This window comes from Paralichthys olivaceus, chromosome 22 (assembly GCF_024713975.1).
Source record: "Paralichthys olivaceus isolate ysfri-2021 chromosome 22, ASM2471397v2, whole genome shotgun sequence".
NCBI lineage: Eukaryota > Metazoa > Chordata > Actinopteri > Pleuronectiformes > Paralichthyidae > Paralichthys > Paralichthys olivaceus.
Window position 1 is genome coordinate 6,127,761 of NC_091114.1, and position 24,631 is coordinate 6,152,391.

The window sequence follows — 24,631 nt, forward strand, 5'->3', positions numbered from 1 at the left end:
TCCACAAGACACACACACAGCACACGCATCCAGTGTGGCCCGGACGTAACCAGCAGAGTCCAATATTCCTGCACTGAATTAAGTTTGCCTGCCGCTTCGCAGGAAAAACTATGCAGCAAGCAATCCATCGCAATTTCATCTCAGTGTCCACAGGGTATACATCACAGTTGAGCGAGCTGTGATTCCCCAGAGCAGCAGATCCAAAGGCCAAGAGACGAAAGTTTCCAAACATTTCCTCAGTTCAGGTATGAAGTAAACCAAGAGCAGTTTTTTCCTTCTCCTCAAACTGCTGCCACACCACAGGAAACCCATTAGAAATAAGCCTGATTGAACATCCTCACAGCCGATCCTCTAAAAAGTTACAAAAACTCTCTGTGATTAACTCTGACTTCAGCCAATCGTAGAGCCATTCAAGCAGTCAGCCAATTCAACATCCAGAGAGGGAAAGTGCCTGCCCCGAAAACACCCCACTGGAGCCAGACCCAGCAGAGCCAGGGCTGTTATTTTAGCCAAATCCAACTCGTCAGGCCTCGCAGTTCCACTCGCAGAATGACACCACATTACTCCGCAGTCGAATGTACACAAGAGGTGGTTTGGTTTTATTGCTTCTTGTAAAGATGAGAAAACAAACATTTTCTCGCACATTTTCTGCACATAAAATGATAATGTGAGTGCACTACAGCAATCTGCTCCTCATTTCTGTGTCTGCAGTACAAGACAAGGAACAAGACAGAGGCACACAGAAACGCATGATTGATATAATGAACAAACTCATACTTTGCCATGCTGGACTGGAACCAAAAATGGCAACTAATGTGAGAACAGATAGAAATTTAGTGCGATTTTTTTTTGTCTCCTATAATAAATTGTTTTTGCGTGTCGAAACAAAAACTCTTTAGAGTAATTAATATTGCAGATATTAAAACCAATACAGTTTCAACAATAAGATGTCGTATATTGGGGTTGCGATGATGTGAAGATGATGAAGGAATCTCCGATGACACCGACTTGATTGTATATAAAGGTTTATTACAAAAAGTTCAGCATCAGTACAAGCAAAGCAATCTGCCTGGAGAAAGATTCGGGGCCAATGTGAATCTTCTCTTCTGCCTGGAGAGAGATTCGGGGCCAATGTGAATCTCTTCTCTCGAAGCAACTTCATCTCCTCGTTTATATAGGAGGGTTTGCGTAAACCTAATTAAAACACATCTAGTTACTTATCCAGCTCTTCCCGGTTATCCAGTAACGGGAAGAGAGATACTATCTCAAATTTTAGTGTTTCCCTTTGAAGTGTGTCCTAACACCCTACTATTTATTCAGGCTTACTCCAAATTCCTCAGGACCGGTGAACCTCAAACCCACATATACGTTTCTTTTATGGGGAGGACTACACATAGCATTTCAGACACCACATATTTCCCCCCTTCGAGACTACGCAGAGTCTCGAAAAACAAAAATAATATATATGTTTAAATTTGTGATTTAGCAACATTAAGTAACTTTATGGAGTGCGAGAGTGAAAAACCTGTCAGGCAGCTATCTTTCCTGAAACATCCCTCAATCAATCTAGACAGGAAAATTCTCTCACGGCCCCTCTGCCTTAGGCGGCCACACGTAGTACTCCAAACCCATCAAAAAAATGAAGAATTTAATAATCTGTATATGAATATTACTTAAACAAATATATATGGAAACCTCAGAAAAATAAAATCAAAAAATGTCCAAATTCAGGCTGGTCGACCCATCGCACCTTCCAATGGACCTGTCCTTGCCTAGCCCCAATATCCCTAGACATCAAAACAATCAAAAAATCTGAGGTCCCAATATATTCACCCAGTAACAACATCATTCTTATATTTTACTAAGATTATCATTAGCATTTTCAAAGATTACAACAATATACTCAAAAATATATATGAAAAGACATAAAAACGTATCACACTGCAGCTCCTTCGCAGCGTCGACTCTCAGTGTAGTGTCGATGGTGTGGTGACTCTAGACATGTTATCACAGTGTCCTTGCTCAGAGTCCTTCAGTCCATTCTTATTGTCCATGTTTGAGTGTCTTAATCCCTTCAGCATATCCCCCAATATTGTTCTAGGAGGAAAGAAAAGAAAACACCAAACAGTATCTTTTGCAGAAACAATCAAATGCATAGAAATGTATAATTCATAACATCATATTATTCCCAATTATGAGTCACACTTTCCATTTCCCCCCTTTTATAATAACAGTCTATATATAAAAATTCCAAAAACACAGGGCGGATGATAGACTGCACCGAGACGTTGTTTAATTCCTAGTTTTTGCAGTATTAGTTTTATCGTCTTATCCACGAACTCTTTGCCATTATCTGAAGAAATTCGGTCTGGAAGTCCCCATCTACTTATGACTTCTCTACACAAAAATTTAGCTACAGAGTGAGCATCCTTCCGCTTGGTTGGACAAGCTTCAGGCCATCGTGAAAATCTGTCCACAACAACCAGCATGTATCTTTTCCTTCAACTGGTTTTATCGTGGCATGCAACAGTTTCATTATTTGATCGTGATGTTGTATTGGAGAACCATCTGTTTTCTTAAACCCTCGGTTCTTCCACACTGATCCAAACAAATGACACACATTATGTGCATACGCAGAATCTGTAAATATTGTCACTCGCTTACCTTCCGCCAACAAACATGCTTCAGTTAGCCCTACTAGTTCAGCAAGTTGCGCTGATGCAGGCTGTGGCACTGCTTCAGCCTTCTCAACAACAAATCCCGTTCCTTGGGCTTTTACCACTGCATAGCCAGCACTCAATTTATCACCCACACGATAACAAGATCCATCAGTCCAATACTCAAGATCTGCCTCACGCAAAGGGAGGGCTTGCAAATCTGATCTAAGTCTAGAGTATTTTTCTGCTTCATGCAAACAGTCATGTGGTTCACCATCCTCTGGGGTTGGCAAACTCTCAGCTGGATTCACCGTGACACACCTGGCTAGGGTGACATCTTCCTGCTCTAAAAGCCTATGATAGTCTCTTAGCCTAGACATAGTCAATGTGTATTTACCATAGTTCAAGAGGTTTCTGAGACTATGATGTGTAATAATTGTTACCGGATAACCCATTGTGACAGATGACGCCTTATCATACATTAAAGAAACTCCCACCATTGCTCTGTAGCACAGTGGTAGTCCCAGTTCAATTTCTGAATAAGCAGTGGAATAGTAAGAAATAGGTTGAGGAGCTGAGTTGAACTTGCTTTGGTTGTCGACTCAACCATTCTTCTGAGTTTGATTTGGCATCATCCTTGAAATACTTAAGCGTACAGTGTAATGGATACTCTGGAGGCTTCGCATCAGGCATGTTTGATATGATAAACTTCTTCCACAATTTAGCTAGTTCCAAAAAAAAATCTGGACTGAGATTTCCAATCCAAAAGACTGAAGAGGCATCAGTCTCCGTTGTCATCGGTAATTGGTGAATTGCATCATCTGGTACTTCCACCAAACAACCTTCCAGTGTACAGTTTATTACACAGTTCAGTCTACATAGAGCATCTCTTCCCAAAAGTGCAATTGGTGTATGTTCTGATACCAGTATGGGTATTGTAGTTTTCAAATTTTTGTAGCAGAGCTCAGTTGGTTCTGTAAGAGGAATCAGCTGTTTCACTCCCTACCAGTTTGATTTGATTAAGTTTTCTGAGAGTCTCTTGGTCCTGTTCCTTCTGATCATGTTCCTTTTTCCTATATAGCTCCACTTGATGGGCTATGTGATCTGTATACACACCCTTTGCCATGCTTCCAAGTCCAACCACCTCTGCTAGTTTGCTCCTCACTGGTATGGGCAGCCCCTTCTGTAACTTGGCTCGCAAAATTGACTGCTCCATCTGATTTAGGTCTGGATCGTTTCCTGTTACATTTCTCCACACTTGATGGGCTCTTGACACATAGGCCCTCGGGTTCTCTTCCTGTCCCAATGGCTCAATTAGAATATTGTCCGGATGTACATTTGTTGGAAATGTGTCTTTCAATGCTCTCCACACTCGACCTCTTCTTGCAGCAAACAATTCTGGATCATTCACAGCAGTCCCCACATGTCGAGTCAGTCCTGCTTTCTGTAAAATCTCTTCCATAGCTGGGACCCCAAGGAGATTAGCCAAGAGTCTCTTAATGTCTCCTACAGCAGGTTGCGTTCCCACCATAATCTCTTCCAGCTTCGAAATCCAAGGATGTGCTCCATCTTGAAGTGTAGGCAACTTCTCAAGTATAGCAGACATATCTGTACTCTGCCAAGGCTTGTACTCCAAACTCTGTCCTCGGATTATCACCGGACACATCTTTTCAGGTACCTTCCCTTTCCTTGAGCGCAGTGAATATTTCTTTTGGGGTTCTTTTTTCTGCAAGTTTTTCTTCAGTATCTGCAGCTCCTCCAATTGGTTCTCCAATGTTTCTCTGCTCCCTGGTCTGGTGGATTTATCCAAATTTGAAAGGCATTGGTCTATGCTTCTTTCAACTTCATCCAAAACTCTTCTGTGGTCTTCTATTCTAGTACTGGATGTCCCTGGAGAAAACCCTCTTGAAGATGAAGCACCTCTGATTTCCCACTCTCCATCGCTGTCTTCGTTCTCAGTTTCATTGGAGCTAGCATCTCCCAAGTCCTTTGTCCTCCAGGTTATATCACCTCTCTTTTCCGCTCTAGCCAGCATCCGTCTGACTTCAGAGTCATATCCACCTATCATCCGCTCCGAGTCACTCTGATCATCATCACTTTCAGTTTCCATCTTTCTCATCCTCAATCCACCTTTAGCTTCCATACTTGTTGTTTTCCTCTTACTTTTTGGAACTTTTGGATACATTCTTATGGTTGTTTCTGCTTTTCCCATCTCTATCGTTCGGTCATCATCATCTCTAACACAATAGTTTCCTTCCTGACTGATCACTGGGAGCTGGGGATAGACATCCTTGAACTTCACCTCCTTCTCATAAGGTGGGGGTCTCTTTACTGGATCCTTATGTGAGAAAGGTGCGTTGATTTCTGTCATCAGTTTTTCAGTTCCTTTAGCATTTTGCCCTATTTCTTCTGCTCTTCTGTTTCTGCTATCCTTTGCAGCTTGTATCAGTTTCTGTCCCTCATTTTCAAACAACTGAAGAATGCCGAGCTCCATTTGTCTCTTTTCTTTACGTTTTGCCCCTTCTTTTCCTTTCTTTTGGTTTGCCTTATATGTAGACACAAGAACCTGCATTGTTTTAATTACATCAGGGTTAAAAGTCCCCTGAACTGGCCATGGTTGGTCAATATCAGGCCAACGCTTATGCCATTTCTCTGATAACTTTACAATGCCTATGCCTTTAATTAAAGGGTTATTTTTCTGTACTATATCAACCGGAGTGATTGCTTTTGAAGTTTTAATGTCCTTTTTAAACATTGTAATGGTGCCTTTTAAATCCCCTTATTGTATTTTAATTGGATTATTAAGACTAAGACAATTTAAAGCTAATTGGATCACTTTTTATTTTATTTGTTTCTTTAAATTTAATTTAATTCATTAATTGATTTTTAATAAGCCACTAAGTTATAACAATCAGTGAGAGAAAATGAAATTAATTTGCCAACTCTAAAGAAATCAAGGACTTATTAATATTATAGCAAGATTACCACAATAAGTCCACATAAAATGTTGACTCAGCACACAAACAATCTATCAAATTGTAAACACAATTTTCTCAATATTTTGCAAACAAGGAAAAGCCAATCAGAATTAAAGCTAAAAAAATCTAGCGTTCCAACAAGGGACAAACTATCAGCAAATGTGCTCCCACTCACAGCCAGACAACCACCTAATTGTCATCAAACTCACACACATTCACCTCAAATCACCAAACAATCACAAAATTGAATTATTTATCTAAGCCAATTTAGTGTACGAGAAACGCATGATGTAGGAGAAGTGACAGGAGTTCATAAACAAGCCATACAAAGCCAGATGCTCTACCATTAAATGTTTTAAAAGTCAAGCAAACACCAGAAGTGTCACACAAGCATCAATCACAACCAACTCAGAGCTATAAAAGTAACACTTTAACCAACTCCCAACTTGCTCAATGTATCTTCTCACTTTACTGAGGTATTTCTCCAACACCCCCCAAATTGAGAAATATCTTTATAAAAGCATTTAAGTCAAAGAAAAATAATATCTATCAATAATAATGACTATAAATGAGTGGACATACATATATTTAAATGCAGATATAAGTTAAAGAGTTTGTGGATAAAACTGCACTGGCCTTAATCAGATTGGAATCAGGAGCCACACACAGCAAGTATCGCTCCGTGGGACACACTGGTCAGCGTCTCCGCTTATCGTCTGTGTCTCTCTTCTCTCCTCTCCCTTACACACCATAGGTGGATAAGGGAAAACACAGAAAGAAACTTAATATCCCACTAAGTCCTTATAACAGCAAAAATAACAATTCAATACAATTTACGCACATCTGCCAACACATTAGATCTGTTTTATCTATGACAGGAGTCATCCACTTTTCAAACATCAGTGCACAGTCACATACCAGACATCATCAATATAAAATTTAATTCACCCTAATAGCATCTCTAATTTTAATAGTATTTTTATTATCCACAGACAGTGTTTCCCAATACTCTCTTGTTTTATCCATGCTTATGCACACAAAACATCCTTACTGATTTCTTTATTTCTCTTAATAGTTATAAACGTCCTTTTTGGGGCTCATGTTTAACCAATCATTATGTCCCCCCTTTCAGAGGCTCATTAGGTTTATTAAAATATTTGAAACGTCCCCAAAGAAGGCTCATATAATTAATCAAATCATAAAGTCCCTTTATCATCTATAGGGCTCATAAATGTATTTTAACAGATTAAAAAACCAAAATATCTTATATTATAAAATAGTAAGTCTCTTTATTACTCAACCACATGTCTTTATTCAATTTAAACCAACACAGCAACAAAAACCACTCAGATCAAGCGCTCTCAACTGATCTCACACACATACACACACAGAACTTTGGTATCATTCCAAAGACACAGACAGCATCCAATCCTAAAGTTTTAAGTCGACTCATTCATACTTTTCCTATAGCATGCTTTCAGCCGCTCCTTCCTTATCCTTTTAAATCTAAATTTATGCTACCTTTTGAGGTGTAGTTATTCAATGAGAGGTTAATTCAAGCATCTGTTCGTCAACTATTGCTGAAAACTTACAATTGAATGTTATTTCTACATCTCCAGTTTCTTGAACTGACCTGAAATTCACTTAGTGACTTTCTAGGATTTAGGCCGATTTAGAATCGCCTCCCTGAGGGCTTGGTCAAATCCGCGGCTTTTTCTTTAATTCTTACCTTTATTCCTATTTGCTTTACAAGCATTTACTCTTATTTCATCCTTTTACTTGATTCCTTTATCTTTATCCTTTCACTTTATTCCTTATCTTTATCCTTTCACTTTATTCCTTATCTTTATCCTTTCACTTTATTCCTCTTTTACCTTATCCGTTTTTACATCTTTTTACACATTACCAATTACTCCTGGGCCCAGGATTGTTACTTACTCTTTTTAAACCAAATCCGACTATTCCTTAAAGTCTATTTTCACGCAGCGTCTAATCTACACATGTCTTACCGTTAAGAAGATGAGGGCCCTTTCTTCATTAATCTCGCATGATGTTATTTAGCTCACCTTATCGTTACTAATCAGACTATTCTACACCTTTACTTTAACTCTTTACTATCTTCGGTACTTCACATTTTCTTTTACTTATATTCCTTATATTCCTTATATCCTCTATTGTACTCCCCCCTGTTGCGTTGTGCACTACGCAACAAAATCAAATTTAGAACGGAGCTCCACTCAACAGCAACACATCATGACATGCCCACACAGATGAGTCATTTACGGTGTGACCAAACAGCAGCACACAACAGCAGCAACGAACGTACCAGCGCCCAATAATGTGAGAAATGCTCACCCTTTTCATTTGTCGACGTGGTGCGGGAGCAGGTGCGCTGAAGTTGTCGGCGACGCCGCAGGACACAGCACGTCCTAAGTTCGTGACGCCAAGTCTTGTCGTATATTGGGGTTGCGATGATGTGAAGATGATGAAGGAATCTCCGATGACACCGACTTGATTGTATATAAAGGTTTATTACAAAAAGTTCAGCATCAGTACAAGCAAAGCAATCTGCCTGGAGAAAGATTCGGGGCCAATGTGAATCTTCTCTTCTGCCTGGAGAGAGATTCGGGGCCAATGTGAATCTCTTCTCTCGAAGCAACTTCATCTCCTCGTTTATATAGGAGGGTTTGCGTAAACCTAATTAAAACACATCTAGTTACTTATCCAGCTCTTCCCGGTTATCCAGTAACGGGAAGAGAGATACTATCTCAAATTTTAGTGTTTCCCTTTGAAGTGTGTCCTAACACCCTACTATTTATTCAGGCTTACTCCAAATTCCTCAGGACCGGTGAACCTCAAACCCACATATACGTTTCTTTTATGGGGAGGACTACACATAGCATTTCAGACACCACAAAGACAATGTGAAATAAAATATCTATATTTGCACAGCACATCCTTTTGCCTCTAGTCAACATTGTGTACTATTAAGAGGTTCATTAGGTTCGAGGTTTGGCAGGACTTGTTATTTTCGTGTCATAAATATTCCACTACCCTCTGTCACCATTCGTTTTAGCGAAGCCAGACCTTGGACCGTTTCTGCAACATAATACATTTACTGAGAGAGGAAGGTGTGATCACGCCTGGTCAAGGTTGTTTTTCCTGCCTGTGGCAAGGAGTTACCTGGCCAGCCAATCAGCTATCAGGCTGTGAGAGTGAAGATATGATGATATGATGTGATGTGATTTAGGATTATTTTTCTTAAGTACCGAATGTTGGCAGTGAATGTTTACCGATGCGATTTGGTCAGTCAGGCAGCGGACAGAAATGAATGCGGAAGGACGGAAAAGGACAGAGCACAGGACACAGGAGCCATTTAAAGACAGGAGGACCTTCCTTGAAAGAGGACGTGGTGATACGTTAAACAGGAAATGACTCAGTGTGACTTCGACCCTTTCAAAGAAAAATCACAATCGAATATAAAATAGTTACGTATATACGTAATAATGTAAACCAAAATTTGTAGGTGATGTGCAAGTGACTGTTTTTATTTAATGACCTGGCCCTTTACGAGAGCCAACTTGCAACACCTAATCCACAAGAATACAATTTAATCTGTGATCCGAAATCAATCTGATACACGGCTGCAGCTTTTCAGACCAAAAAAAAAGTATTAAAACCACATCATGGCTTTAGCTTCCTTTACTGGTTTTTACCTAAAATACAACACTTTGCATCTTTGCTCCCTTGAGGATCTCCTTAATACACACTGAAGAGTTGAAATACCTAAAGAATCAAGCCAATTAAGGCAAACGCTTCTCCACCAAACCTCTCCATTACAGCAAAATGAAAGCGCCTCACATCAGACGGCTCTCTGGTAATTCCTGAAACAATACATGGATCAAGGAACAGCCCTTTCCTCTCATCTATATTGCTGTGTGTCTCTGTGTGTGTCTCTGTGTGTGTGTGCCTCTGTCGGTGAGTATATACGTCCCAGAGAATTTACTCAATCCATGGCAGTAGCAGGGGTGCACGTGCGAGAACGCTGCTCTCACACACAACAGATTACAGGTACACAGATTTGAGAGAATGTTGCTGGTCAACTCCAAGCGAAGCCATGCTTCAGATACGCTTCGCCACAGGAAGGAATCGTTTTATTCACCCCCTTGCTCTCGTAGATTAAAAGTGAATGTTAGGCAATGGTTCGACACTGCTGCATTCACGAGCAAGCACGCGGACAAATAGCGCTGCACACAGCCATACAAATCAGCAACAGATGAGAACACCAAGTCAGAGATCTCTTATGTTATTACATGACATTTTTTGGTTCATTGTGAAAGTGACAAATTAAAATATGGCGGGCCGTCACAGTCTAGATAATTAGAGGGAAACACTGACGTCCAATGTGTTGAGATGAACAGCAGTTATTCTCTGTCAGAGTCACAGATGCGGTCTATATGTCTCTCTCTCACAATGAATGTTCAGATTAGAAGTCTAGACTCCTGAGCAGGGGTTAAATACAGGAAGGGTTCATGGAAGTTTTATTCAGGAGACAGGACGAAACATGACGTGACTGGACAACAAAGAAGCAACGCAGACATTATAATACATGTTTTTAAAGGACTAAGCAGACAAGAGGATATACTGACATTATGCCCACAGACAGAAAAGTGCTGATTAAGGGAAGAAGACATGCAAGGAAATGAAAGATGAAAAAAAAATAAACAGAAAGATGAGGGGAGGAAGCTGACAAGGGACGGAGCATTAGACCCGCTCAATCTGACAGAAGAGAGGAGCGGAGGAAAAGGCGTGCAGCTTTAAATACTTAAAGAGCCACAGCGGACTGAGGAAGACGGAGAGAGAAGCAGTCAACTGACCCATTGTCTTGCAGAGATACAACACCCAGTCGAGCAAGGCGGACAATCTCTCTGCAGCACAGCTCAGGACTCGGCTCTGTGGCCTCCGCCTGCTCCACAGCCTTCATTCTGTTCATTAGAAGTTTCTTTGCTTCCTGTGAGAGATGTAGGAAAAGTCAGACACATACTGTACAGCTAGTAAAACTCTGTTCTCTCACACCATTGTCAGGCGTGTCTGTATTTCGTACTTTTTAATGAAAGTGTTGACGACCTGGCGCAACGGCAGCGGCGTGCGTCGATGCATGGTTTGGTGATGTTTTCTCTCCTGGGTGATTAAGAGGGTGATGCACAGCTGCAGTGATGCCATCAATATACAGTGATGTGGGGGGTGTTTTCATAAACAGACAGCTGGGGAGACGGATGCAGAACAGATTAAATACAGGGGGGAAATGAGGATAGTTTTATGGGCTCTCTGCAACAGTGCATTTCCCTGTGGGAAAAGGTGGATCACATATTCTCAGTGCCACAGACAACTGCTGTTGTTGGTTAAGCTCCCATTGAGGGATGATTCAGGTTTATTGCAACTTGGGTATTATTGAGATCTGGGAATGCAGCGACAAATCTAAGAGCTTATTATCTATTTGGCAGTAAAATCAAAAATGTCAGTTTGTTGGTATTAAGACTTTATTGCCCAAGAAAACGGCGTGCTTGCAAATATACTAGGTCAAAGCAGAACTCGGAAGTTGGTTTAGAAACAGTGATGGATGAAAATAAGCCCACAGAATAAGAAAAAGAATAAGAAAGTTCTCGAACTTGACAAAACTTCACTAAAGAACAGTTTTCATGGGCTATGCATAAACAGAGAGGTTATTACAAAGAGACCAACTAAAGGATCCTGAATATAAAAGTCTGAAACAGCAAGACGGCTGACGATTAGTGAGACTTGCATGTAAAGACTCCTGCTAACTGATCTAAAATCAGTAATGATCTACTCTAAGCTGTCATGGTTAAATTAGAAAGCAGTGTGATAATGACTTTGAACAAAGTCATCAGATCTAAAAAAAAATAATAATGTAAAGTATAGATACCAGAACTGAAGAAGGACAAAAATTAATTGTGGGTAACCCCCACAATTAATCACACACACTCGCTTGAATGTGTACCCCAAACATGCCACTACCTAAAAACACCACGGTCATGTAATGAGAAGAATGATTAAGAGAGAGGAAACACGATGAATACCTTCAGATGGTGCCACTGCTCACTGCGATTGATTCATTGTGATGAACCCTGAAACGAGATGGCATTCTAAGAGGGAGAGAAAGTAGACACATTAGTGATTCATCAAACTATTAATTTATCATTGATTCATCGTGATTGTGGAAAACTTGCATGATCGAACGTGACTTTAGAAGAAAACCACACATGGAGGAGGAGCGAAGTTGTGTGTCTGTTTTGCCGCGAAAAACAAAATGGAAAAAAAAAACTCTGGATGAAGTAACGGCTGAGGGGCTAATACATTTTCCCGATCCGCTGTGGGTTTCTGTTGGAGCCGATCTCGAATCGTAAATATCCGACATGTTTGACTGAAACATCAAAGGTATCTTGAAGTTTTAAACACGTTGGCTCAAGTCAAGAAGAAGATGGCCTTCTCAGCCGACATAGCTGCAACACTTGCATATCACAATAGAATGTTCCCTGCACCACTGCTTATGTTTAAATATTTTGTCATTTGTCATTATAGTAGACTTTCAAATTAATGTACAGTGACTTCCTCTTTGTGGCCCAGATGCAGTTTTATGTGTGAGAGGAGGCCGTTGTTTATTTCTCCACTGAGTCTCCCACCAGCCAGTCTGTGGCAGTTCTATCCCACAATATTACCTTCGCCTGACCATGTTCACTGAGTAATTTCCACTTTACGACACACTATACAGATAAGGGGGGGAAATGAAGACAACAAAAGGATGACATGTAATTTAACATGATTTTTTTTTCTTTTGCAGTCTTCAGTGTCCTCATCCAGGGGTCAGGACAGAAATGATAAATCTCCCAAGATAAGAACAAGGGTAGAAAAGCAGGAAATATACAGAAAAGGATGTGACTTTTCTCACACCACACCTTAACACTGAACAAGACATTGTTTTAAGTGTTTACATATATTACATATTCCATTCATATCCCTGTTTAAAGACTACAGAGCATGGCTCGATTATGACTCCTGTCATTAGATCCACAACGGGGTTGATGTTTTAAAACCTCGACCTTGAGGTGCAATGCTACTGAATCCCACTTTGGGTGTAAGCTTGTTCACACTCAGAGCATGTGTCGTCAAACAGTTGGTAACTGCTGTTAATTGATGAGGTTGCAAAATGCTGCTCCAATCACATGTTTTAATGTGATTTAGACGTACACATCTCCACATAATTAGACTGAGGTCAGAACACACCACATATCTTAATTCGATTATTGCTTATTGCTTGTTCATGTATGAAAATTCTGTTTACATGGCTTTTTCAGACTATTGGCTTAATCAGGTTAATATTGAAATATCGGGGTTCACAAGCAAAAAAGGAAGTGAACCTCGTCTTACATTTTAAATAGAGAATAATACAGTGACATTATGCAACTTAAATTCAAAGTTTTTAAAATATTATAAAGTTGCAGATTCTTGGTGCAGTGGTTAAAAGGATTTTAATATAATGAGCTTATCATAATTATGTGATTGTGTTCTAATTATCTAAAAAAGCTGTAATTTCCTTCTTTCCAAAAGTTCAATGTAATTAGTCTGCAGTGGTCAACAGCTGATAGAACATAAAAAGAAATTAAAAGTGTGCACAAGTGGGAAATCCATCTGGGGCCGTTTTACAGACTGTGCTCACACTTCCAGTAAGAGACAGCCTGGATTGAGACACACTCACACACTGACACACACACACACACACACACACACACTGTAACATCTAATTAAACGGGTTTAAGCAATTGTTCACAGAGGAGCTCCCATCAAGACCTGGTTCACTGGTGATGTATTAACAGCGGCTCCAAAAACGGAAACTACCTCTAAAAACATTTTGAAAATGTATCAGTTCCAAATGTAACCCATCAAACCACATCACCTCCTGCCTGCGTCTTCATTACTGACGCTTGATCACGTGCAGTGCTGGTAAATGTACGTTCCCACCAGAGGCCGGCGTAAAAGACGTCTGCTTATTTTTTCTTAATTGATTCGGCTTGTCTTTGGGAAGTGGAGCGTGACACCTCAGTTTAAGATGCACTTGAAAGAAAACAAAAATTGGAAAGTGGCAGGAGCTGAGCGTTTGGATGAACTGTAATGTAGCGTGTGCATGGAGCGCCAGGGCTCATGAGCCAGTGCCGGCTATAGCAGACAGCCAGAGCTGGCACAGGGGGCCGGCGAGCCCAACGGCCTGGCACGGCCACAGCTGTAGAACTGTTGTGTGATATCGCAGCGAAACAGATTGAGATTAGCCTGCCATGATCCACAGAGGAGGCAAGAGAGGGACGCAAGCGGAAGCAAGGGATGGGGAGGGAAACAGAGATAGAGCTGTGGAGCGGCTTTCATCATTTTGGAGGGGTATCCTCTGAAATAGACACGGAGAGAAAGATCTTTTCCTCTCCTTCTTTTTTCTGCATTCTCCACAAACACAATGACACTTATGTTGCGGCCCAGCGCTGCCAACATCACTATGGTTGGACGATATCCACTGTATCGCTGCAGCACACATATTCATAACTCTATCTCGCTCAACTCTTTCTCCAACATGCCCTGTTCCCCCTTATCTCCCCGTCCTTTGTCTTCCTCTCGGGTTTTGCCTCATACTCTGCGTCTGTGTAATCTCACCCCTGTGTTACCTTGACAATAACGATACGCCTCCCAGTCGACCCTCTGGGTAAATTAGCCCTAATTGCAAATATGGAAGTGTCTCCCTGCTGCTCAGCGCGTCTTCGTTTTCTAAATCCAACAATTATGACGTCTCCTGGTGTGAAACCTTGTCTTCTTTTCTCTCGCTCCCTTTGCTCTCTGCTCCCCTCATGTCCTATAGGAGGCGGTTGACTGTTTTCCAGCCTGCCTGGCACATGAAGAGAGACACAGTGGCCTTTGATGGTATTAGCTCTGCGAGTGTGTGTTAGTTTTCCACGCAGCGTGATATCCTATGTGTATTCTATATTTATGTTCCATACTGTATGAAGCGCTGTATAGTTCGAGTTTTTGACAGCAGGGACTTGTTAAATTGGATTAGCCATTATCACAGAGGATTACAAATCTGATGGCAGCAGCCAGGGGACAGTCCTCTATATGGCATGACTGACGGCTCATCAGCTCCATCACATAAGGCCCACGCGGAGTGGGCGGTGCCCTGAGGCCACTGGCAGCTGATTTACTGGCTGATGAGGGTTGTAGCGTCTTGATTATTCAGGTCAGGATGCAAAGATATAAAGCTTTTGTTTTTCCTGTTTACTGAACGTATTTGTTTGCTTCGTTGCTGTTTGCATAGATTTTATTTAAACTTTTTTATTTGGATCAGATATTTTCAGTATCATGAAGAAAATAAGGGATAGTGATGATAACATTGGATGTCTATACATGTGTATGTATGTATGTACATATATATATATATAATATAAATAATTGTAATATAAAATATATATAATTTTCAGTGCATACAGAGAAATACCCTGACAAAAGGGAAACAAACTGATTAAATAATTTACAAGTGACCACGGAAAGCAACCAAAGACCAATGGAAGTCTATGGAGGAACACACCGTATAGATACAGTGTGTGAAAGTGTTGGGATGAGACGTCTTTTCGTGCAGATTCCCAATATTTGACTGTCCACTAACACTAATTACTGGCAAAATGGGAACTGACATAAAAGAGTGCATTAAAAATTGGTATAAATATATTCACAATTAATTAATAATATAAAAAGAATTAAAAGGACATTTTCATCATAATATAATAATATAATAATGGCCCATCCATGCCTGTAATGGCTCTATATGTCTATTTGGCAAAGAAGAGATTAAGTCCAGCCAATAATGTCAATTTTATTCATTAATAAAAGAACAAGGTTGGCTTTTATCGAATTTTTTAGTTTATTTAACTTGACCGGGGACCGTTTAATAAAGCTGTGACATCACGCCGCTGTGTTGAGTGTTGCCCGGGGGTTGGGGGAGGGGCTGGGAGCTGTCTGGCAGTTAAGGAGGTAATAAAAGGGTTGGAGATGAGGCGCGGCTGTGACCCCTGTCAATCTGCTGCTTGTTAGGGACGGACGATTACGGGGCGGGGTCACGCTGTCAACCTCAGCTGACTCCTGCGAGCCCTGAGTTATCTCCTCTGGTGTCAGTGTGTTATTGGGTCTGTCGCAGTGAGTGTGTTTTTATCATGCTACAGGGCCTGTATATCATTTTATACGTGTGTGAAAACAGTTGTTGGCGTGCTGGAGAAGGGTTGACTCAATGACATCACGTGTGTAACAGAGCAGCTGTAAGAAGCCAAAGGTTTTTCTTCACGTCAGTCTGGGCTTTCGTCTCCACAAATCTTCACTGACTACCACGCACTTAATATCCATAATGTGTTAGAATCAGTCGAGCTAGTCCCTAGGCGTCTTCGGGGACAAAGGTTTTGTATAGGGAGGGCACAGGTGACCCAGTGGGAGGGTCTGGGCCCTTAACACACATCCACGCAACTGGGTGGGACCAGAGTCTTAAATCATGCAGCCCCCGGTTGTCAAAGATAAAATGTGTGTGTGTGTACTTCTACCTTATTGAGGACCATTTTAAACACAGACCGTACAGAGTAAGGACGTTTTCACCAGTCCTCACTTTCTCAATGGACTGTTTGAGGGTGTGCACTTACCCTCTTGGCCAGTGGAATAAATATCACTTCTGTTTTCCATGTGCGTGTCACCTTTATTTGCTTAACTGTCTTTAACTTTGTGGCTGACACACACACAGAGTCTTCAACCTTTTACTGAGATGTTTTAACAGCGGGGTGCTGACAAGATTGAGAAGTAAATTACAATCATCACAGCAAAGTCCACCCGAGATAAAAATTCACACAAAACTCAACACAAATATAAGTCTCATCCAATCACATGGATCCACCTCTGCTGTGTCTACCAGTGAATTAAACCAATCACTTAAGAGACTATTTCCCCGTCGCAGAAGTAGAAAGTTCACTGCTGATTCACAGGAAGAGGGTAAGGGAACTTTAAGATATAAGATATATTTGCTTTTAACTATGCGTTCACATGCACGTTGTGCTTCCTGTCGACGTTCATGCCAATGCGCACAAATGCGACTAGTTGTTCAATAACAGAAGATAAAAACATGTGATTGCCCTAACATGCACCGGCTCCATCACCTCCAACCCTGCACCACCTCAAGGTGCAGGTGTATTCTGGTTGGTGTCTGATAGAGCCGAATAATTTCCATCGCAACATACTTTCAACTCCAGTGGCGTTCAGTGAGTACTTTTCCGATTCAAGTGCACAATTTAACAGCAGTACTTGGACAGTTTTGGGACTCAGCATTGACAATAGTCGATCTAAGGTGCTTTTCTACCAAACCTCCAGCACACACCCTTTATATCCAACTAGTTTGCCAAAGCTAAGTGTTGATATGATTACAGCATGGGACAGGTATTCTGCTGGAACACTTTTAAAGAGGCTCAGATGACACAGAACTATAGCAACAGACACACACGCCCTCATCTATCAAACTGACATGCTTACTGCCTCACACATACTGTATTTCATTCCGTGAACAACCCTCCGCTCGCCAAACGTAATCCATTTATAACAATGTTCAGGGAGAGAAGAGGATAAAGTGTGTGTGCCTGGAGGTTTTAACTCTCATAAAACATTGATCGACTTTCTTTTTTCCCCCTCGTGGTCTTCACCGAGAGGAGGAAGGAAACCTCGGCCCAGAGACCGAGGGATCTGTGGTACCACGCTACACACACACACACTGACCAGCTGCTGCATTTCCTCGACTTTCTGACAAAAACACACATGAAATGAATGGCTGATGAACACAGAGAATCCAACTGAGAATAAACACACAATTCAAAGAAGTATCATGGATAATATGCATGCACACATACACACACATGCAAATAAGCAGGCTGCATAGGCAGATGCCCCACAGCAAGTGACCAGCATCATGAATATTCATACATTTCCATGATTGCAGGAATGTAAATAAGTCAACAGTCGTGAAATTGCTGGCATCTGGTCACTCTGGGAGGGGGGAGGAAGAGGAGGAGAGAGGGAGAAGTGAAGGGGGGAGGTTGAGGATGAAGGAGGGAAAAGAGTTGGTGATGAGAGAGAAGCGAGTGGAAAGGCTGAAGAAGGTGTGGTGGGGTGAGTCAAATCACCCAGATTATTTTCCACTTCCAGCGTAATGACTCTCGCTCGGATTCGCGTGCAATTACTTAATGATAAATATCCTGGAGAGCCCATCCATTCTGTATTCTTCGGGCGGAGAGCAGCAGCTGTAGCGAGAGCTGAGGAATTGGGGGAACATCTGTTTTACATGAAGAGAGCTAATGTGTTTGCGGGCGCTGGGAGATCACAGGTTGGGATCGGCTCTCTCGCGCTGGTCTGGTGTCAGTGATGGTGCAGTGCGAAGCCAAAACACACCTACCAGCCTCCTGTAGAGGGAATCCATGGAGGATTATTAAGACTAAGCACTAAAAATATATTTTAGCTTTTGAAAATAAAGTTGAGATGTTGAGATAAACTTTAAATCGTTTCCTTTTTTTAAAATGATCCCTTGGCTTTGTCTTCACTGACTTTACATGGACACCAAGATTCCGACTATATAGACATTGCTTCCTGGAGGAGCCAGAGCGAGAGAAGAAGAGTGAAGCTGGCAGATGTGAGATTGGCGAAGTGGCTCGGAGCCTCTCTCAGTTTGGATCAAGTCTTTTGCTTGGTGTTTGCGCCATTGGAGACGGACTGTGTTGTCAACCAGTCCAAGTCCTTGCACCAGATGGACGATGATCGAAGCTGTTTTTGTCTCATCCAGACAGACTGGAAGCTCTGCCGTCCAGGACACTGGACCACAGGGTGCAGATGCTTCAGCCAGGTCAAGCTCTCCTTCACTGCAGCTCCTCAGATGGAACACAGCTTCTCCAGAGAGGTCTCCAGAGATAAGGAGGCAGTCACTATGCAACATGCTGATTAAGGGCACATCCTCGGCCAGACCGGACGCCGATGGGACCGTGTGCATGGATGAGAAGGTGGGAGCGCTGCAGTAGGAGATGCATGAGACAGAGGAATCCCATGTTCAGGACTGTGATTTTGACTTTGTGGAATCTAATGACTGCTGTGTCTTTAATTTTTCAAAAAATAGTCAATTTAATTTATCTAAAAAATACCCTCTGTATAACATACTGATTCTCTGCTTTTGTTTATGAGTTTAATGCATCATTTCCAACATTAATTCCAAATATCTTTAGATTTTAAAGAACATTTGGGCTCAGCTGGACACTTCCCTGCATGGCTCACATCGCCAAGAAGTGTGGATTCACAGCGCAGTGTTTGTGTGTCTCTGTCAGGGTGGGGATTTTAAGAAAAAAAACTTAACTATGAATTACCATAAGAGTATTTGCCGTTATCACGAGAAGATGGCTTCTGCTTCCGCTAAGCAGAGGCAAACTCGTCTGTGCAGCCCTGACCAGACTGTGCATAAGTAACCACACCACTGATAGTGACCTGGAAGGCACAGAGACGACTTATACAGTAGAGAACAGAGCTTTTATTACTGGTGTAAAGATTTAAAGCTCATGCAGCCCAGTCCACAAAGAGAGGTTTTGTCCTCACTGTGCATCCTTTCTTTATCTTTTGATTTATTTCCCAAATGGTTTTGAATAACATTTGGGAAATGTATTTCTCGCATGCTTTTCTCAATCTTTACCTCCACAAAGAGGGTTATGTTTTTGTTCTGTCTGTCTGTAAATTAGCAGGATTACGCAAAAACTACTGGACCACAAACCTAGCATTTTAGTTGTGTGGATCCAAGGTTTTTATTTTCACTTTCTCTGTAGCGTCACTCATAGAATTCATGGCAGTGGCGCGTTCCCACGCACACAAACGTCGCTCTTATGTGCAACAGATTCCGACGGTCAGCCAAACAGTCTCAGGGCAGGTCACACATACATGAATGCAGCAGAGGCAATCCCTCGCCTCCCATTCACTTCCAACCTGTGTGTAGTGAAGCATTGTGAAAGTAGTCCAGCAAGACTCCTCCCTAAGCCCCTCCCCCTGCCCAGGTGCAGTATAAAAGGCCTCAGCTGGCTCAGTGGGGCCTGATGGTGATTGCTTGTTGTTCTGTTCTTGTTAGGTTTGCCTTTGTTTGTCTGTTTTGCTCATTTCTGTAGTTGTGCTTTGCTTGTTGGTCCAGATTTATTAAGGATGCTTAGTTTGGTTCATTTCTGTTTGACTGTTTGTTTTGAGTCTGTATGTTTCGGGATTTTGTTCAATTAGCAAATGGGTTGTTGGTTTTCTCAACGTTTGTTTCAGGAAGTTTCTTTGTTTCTTTCTTTGATTTTCAGTGCGGACTCAGTGTCATCAGGTGGGGGGGCTAGGCACCTCACTCCTGTTGCATGCTGGGGAGATTTTTTGTAGTGTTGCACCCCAGGCTTGAGGCGAGGCACTTCTCCAGTAATCTGCCTCCCACTGAGGCCCCAGCCCACTGATTTTAGTTTTCTGTTATAGTCATTAGAGCTTTTAGCTTTGCTTTAGCCGGCTTACATTTTAGATATTGTGTTCTATCAATAAACTAATTGTCATTTACTTGCCTTATATTTGTCTGAACAATTTTTTTGATTTACATTATATCTTGGGGTGCAAGGCCCCAGGTGGCGTTGTTGGTCCCTAAGTTATTGTTACCTCATTAGTTATTTCGACCTTTCCCCTTACTTAATTTAAAACAACTCCACTCCTTGCCACATGTGCAAAACTATTACTGTAGAAAATTAAACATAATTTAGTTTTTATTGTTTTGTTCGGTGCCCTTTTTTGGCTCGCAGTTCCAACCCTACTTCCATTGTCCCTGCATAAGATGCATTCATGTTTGATATTTTCACGTTTTTAATTCGTTTTTTAGCTCAGCTTAACACTTCAATAATTCAACGTAAACTGATTGATCGGAACCTACGATGCTACGTCTTTATTTTAGATTTTTTCGTAAAATCTTCCACATTTTGATCTTAACAAGAGAACAGCTCTCAGAAATAGTAATATATACGGTGATAATATGTTTAATGTAATCATAAATACCTCCCCTAATTTTCACAGCATTAGCAATGCACAATGAAAAATCAGGACAAGTCCTTTGTGTCATTGTGCTTAAAATATGAAAGCATGTGCAGAGGTTATGGTGACAGATGAGGATGTCAAAAACAACCTTGATCTCTATGTCAAATGCTATGACATTCTCCCCTCTCAGGTAATATGGCATAACTCGCCCATCACCTCATATGTGGCCATACATGCTAACAGCCTAATCTTCAATAACACTGTGTTTACTTGCAGCTTTGGAAACAAGAGGATTGCATCACACATGATATAAGAACACAGTGTTTAGCCATGAAAGGTGACTGTTATAGCACACTATAGTACTATAGTGTTGAAGTGGAGGTGTGTGTTCGCTTGTCCAAGGTCTGTGATGATTGATGTTCCTTCAGAGGCCTCTGGGCTTTGGGGACCACAGTAATGACCTCTGCAGAGGAGAGTGGATCAGCAGCTCCGCTTTGACTGACTGCCTACCTGGAGGAACAGTCCAGATGCCTCCTGTGACCTTCTTCGCTATGGAGAAACACACGGGACACAAAAAGGTGAACTGTGCTCATGAGTGTGTGTGTGTGTATCCAGACACACATGTCCTGATGCACTGGCAGTTAAACACCAGTGCACACACACACACAAAACCAAAAACACCCGTTATCTTCCTGTGTAGGGTAATGGACTGATAACCAAAATGCACCGCATGCCCTCCTGCGTATATATGTAAGCCTCTGAAACGAGCCAATCACAGCACAGCATGTCCTCTGTGATATAATTCTAACCCAATCACTCTGATACATCTCAGGCTCTACCCTTGAGACACACATACACACACACACATTCACAGCATTTGGAGATTGTCAGTAATACACTCAGAGATATGCAAAGAAGGGGACAAATAAAAAAATTCATCACAAATTTGAACAGCCCCCCTCTTTTTAGTTCATGTGCATGTTGACACACACACTTTGAACGTGTGCGTGTGCAGCATGAGAGGCTGAGAGGCAGTCTGCATATATCCCAGCATCCCCAAGGTCAGCCTGTGTGTGTGTGATGTTAGATAACTTTATAAGACTGTGACATCTGCCTTTCCCAGTGTGAGCATCCATTATACTGGTGGGGGGGGATAGACAAAGACAGATACAGTAAAGCAAGTGTTAACAGAGAGCGCAGGGAGAGGCACCAACCCACCCACAAACACACACACACACACACATATACACCTGGGGGAGGAGGTCCTAAATCTTCATCAGCTGTGCCAGCTTGCCCGAGGATCAGCGCAGAAAAACTCACTGATGAATGGCTTTATATTAGAGAGAGGGAGCGTGTGGAGAAGAGGCAGTGGAGTGTGTGTGTTAGTGTGTGTTAGTGTGTGTGTGTGTGTGTGTGTGTGTGTGTGTGTGTGTGTGTGTGTGTCTCCATGCAGTCATCTGTATGAGGATGTATGTTAGTACTAATGTTCCCGCAGGGATTATAGCTCCAAACCAATCAGGACAGCATGGTGTGATTAACACCAGTGTGATCCAGCAAAGCAGGAGCATGTGCATCCACAAAACAAACATACTTTGGAGATGATGCACACATACACACACACACACACACCTTCAGTCAGGTGCAATATTCTTCAAGGTCTGGCTGCTTACTCCTTAAAATCTTGACCTTGAAAGCGCAACAGCCTATTCCCATGATATTTCATTCCTCTAAGATCCATCAAATCTGAAAAGCAATGACTACAATTTTTTTTAATTGCTACAAAGCCAACATTATCAAATTTGTTGAAATCTTATTTAAGTCCAGATAGCTATCAAAAAATAAGGTTTTCTGGGGGTGTATACTGTTTACAGATAAACTTTGATGATTTGAATTCAGCTTTGGGAAGCTTTTGGTTGAAAGTCAAATAAAACTACTTGTTTGATCATGTGACCTGTTTTTTTGCCTAATTGTAACAAACAGGAATTATCCCTCTATCACAAGCTGCATCATGCTTCAAGGTTTTCAGACCAGCAGTGACTGAAATGCCATTTTTTAGTCCCACACAGCAACACAGGACTGGTTACCAGAAAACGCTGAGTGAGCAGATCTTGGACGAAGCTTAATCTCCAATGCCGTCAGCCCTTCATTCCAACTTCAAAGAAATCAGATCCATAGATCTTAATCCAGCTTCAAGTTGTTGACCAGACCACTGGCTCAGCAATAGCTGTCGATTCCCCCAATTGATGCCTCCATTGTTTGTGATTTTGTCTTTGTCCACCCTGACAGATGCTACCATTGGCATTCTGATATTGACAGCTTTGCTTTGATTTATTTGAATGCATAATAGCACCACGGTATTCATTTGACTTTCCTTTGCTCTTTCTCCCCAACGCATGTTTGGAAGCCTCCCTCTTTGCAATGGATGAGAGGTGGTGAGCTGTGACAAATGACTTAACAAGTGATTGGGTCAAATAATTGATTGATGGGTTGACTGACCCAGTCATTAACCTATAATTAAAACTGGTGTACACCCAGAGGCTAAGCGTCTTGACATAAGAAAACAAAACGGCAGAAAAATTTCATTAGAATCCAGTGAAGATTTGAGTCACTGCAACTTCATGCACACTGCAGCCGTATTCGGTGGAGGACCTGGTCTATGCATCCTCCATCTGGCGAAACAGAAATGAGACGGTCTGGTTTACCAATTGCGTCACCAGCTTGTCCTGCCATTTCAACTGTGTGCCGAGCAACATAGCTAAAGATGAAAATGTTCTTTGGTTGATTCAAAGTCTTGCATGTTTTAACTGTTCAGTTGAGCGTTAAATAAAATCAATTTTAGAACAAAATAAATGTTTGCCTCGCTTCTGGCCGCCATTACCTCTTTGAAAAACAGTTTGTCACAAGTGCAATGAATCATGGGATATGTCGGGCCGAGAAGGATCCACCATTGTGGTTGTTTGTCATGTTTGTCTGCAACATTTATCGGAGCCTTTGAATTGGGACTGTCTAGACGCGACGCAAATGGTCTAGGAATACAGCCAGTGAATTGCGACACAGCTTGTTAGGCCCCTCCTCTTCACCCCCACCTGCTCTGATCTGCCTGACGTCATCGGTGAGGCACAATGCACAGTCATCAAGATGGATGACATGGCATAGCCCCAAAAGTGAAGCCACATCATCTGGTAACTGGTTGTATTATAGAACACAAAGTACATGTTATGAGAACGTTTCCCCAAAGATGATTCTGGTCATTTTGGTGGTTCTTATCACACTGATGTCACTTTGGTATTATTAGCTATTTGATACTTTAAAAACAATAACTCAGCTCCACACATTAATCACTACTACGTGGACTCAAATGACATCACCATTTAGGTATTAAGAATATACAATATAAAACTATTATTTTTGTATATATTTATTTTTTATTATAACTTGTTGCTACCTGTCAATAACTTGTTTATATGGTGTTTGTGTCGTGTATTCACTTTTATAGTATTTTGGGTAAAGCTAAAGGTACTGATGTGGACAGTAAAGTTTATCTATCTTTTTAGACACCAAAACAATGAGCCGAAAGATGCTAAAATACACCTTCAAGATGAGTTGACAATATCCTTGTGTTCCTTGGGTCACTACAGCAGATTGTCATATTTTCCATCGTAAATATAAATCAATGTGTTAGTGCGTTGCAACTGGCAGCTGTGCACGACTGCGTCAGCACATAAATGCCCCTCGATGACTCCACGCAAGTCCTGTTCTCGCCCTCCTCCCTGTGACGGCAACTCTTTCCCCCCTCCCACTTTCATTGATATAATGTGAGGTAGACGTCATGTGGTTGTGGGGTTTTTTTTC

The 24,631-nt window shown here is 41.6% G+C and overlaps 1 protein-coding gene across 1 annotated transcript in view; it reads right to left on the reverse strand.

The window, feature by feature from the left end:
- Window positions 1-24,631, reverse strand: part of fgf11a (fibroblast growth factor 11a) — a 117,356-nt gene that overhangs the window by 80,022 nt on the left and 12,703 nt on the right. The window contains exons 4-6 of the mRNA XM_069518484.1: window positions 11,734-11,799; window positions 10,740-10,899; window positions 10,513-10,646 (exon numbers count right to left, since the gene is read on the reverse strand). The gene's annotated coding sequence lies outside the window, so the exon portion shown is untranslated. The remainder of the gene's footprint in view (window positions 1-10,512; window positions 10,647-10,739; window positions 10,900-11,733; window positions 11,800-24,631) is intronic.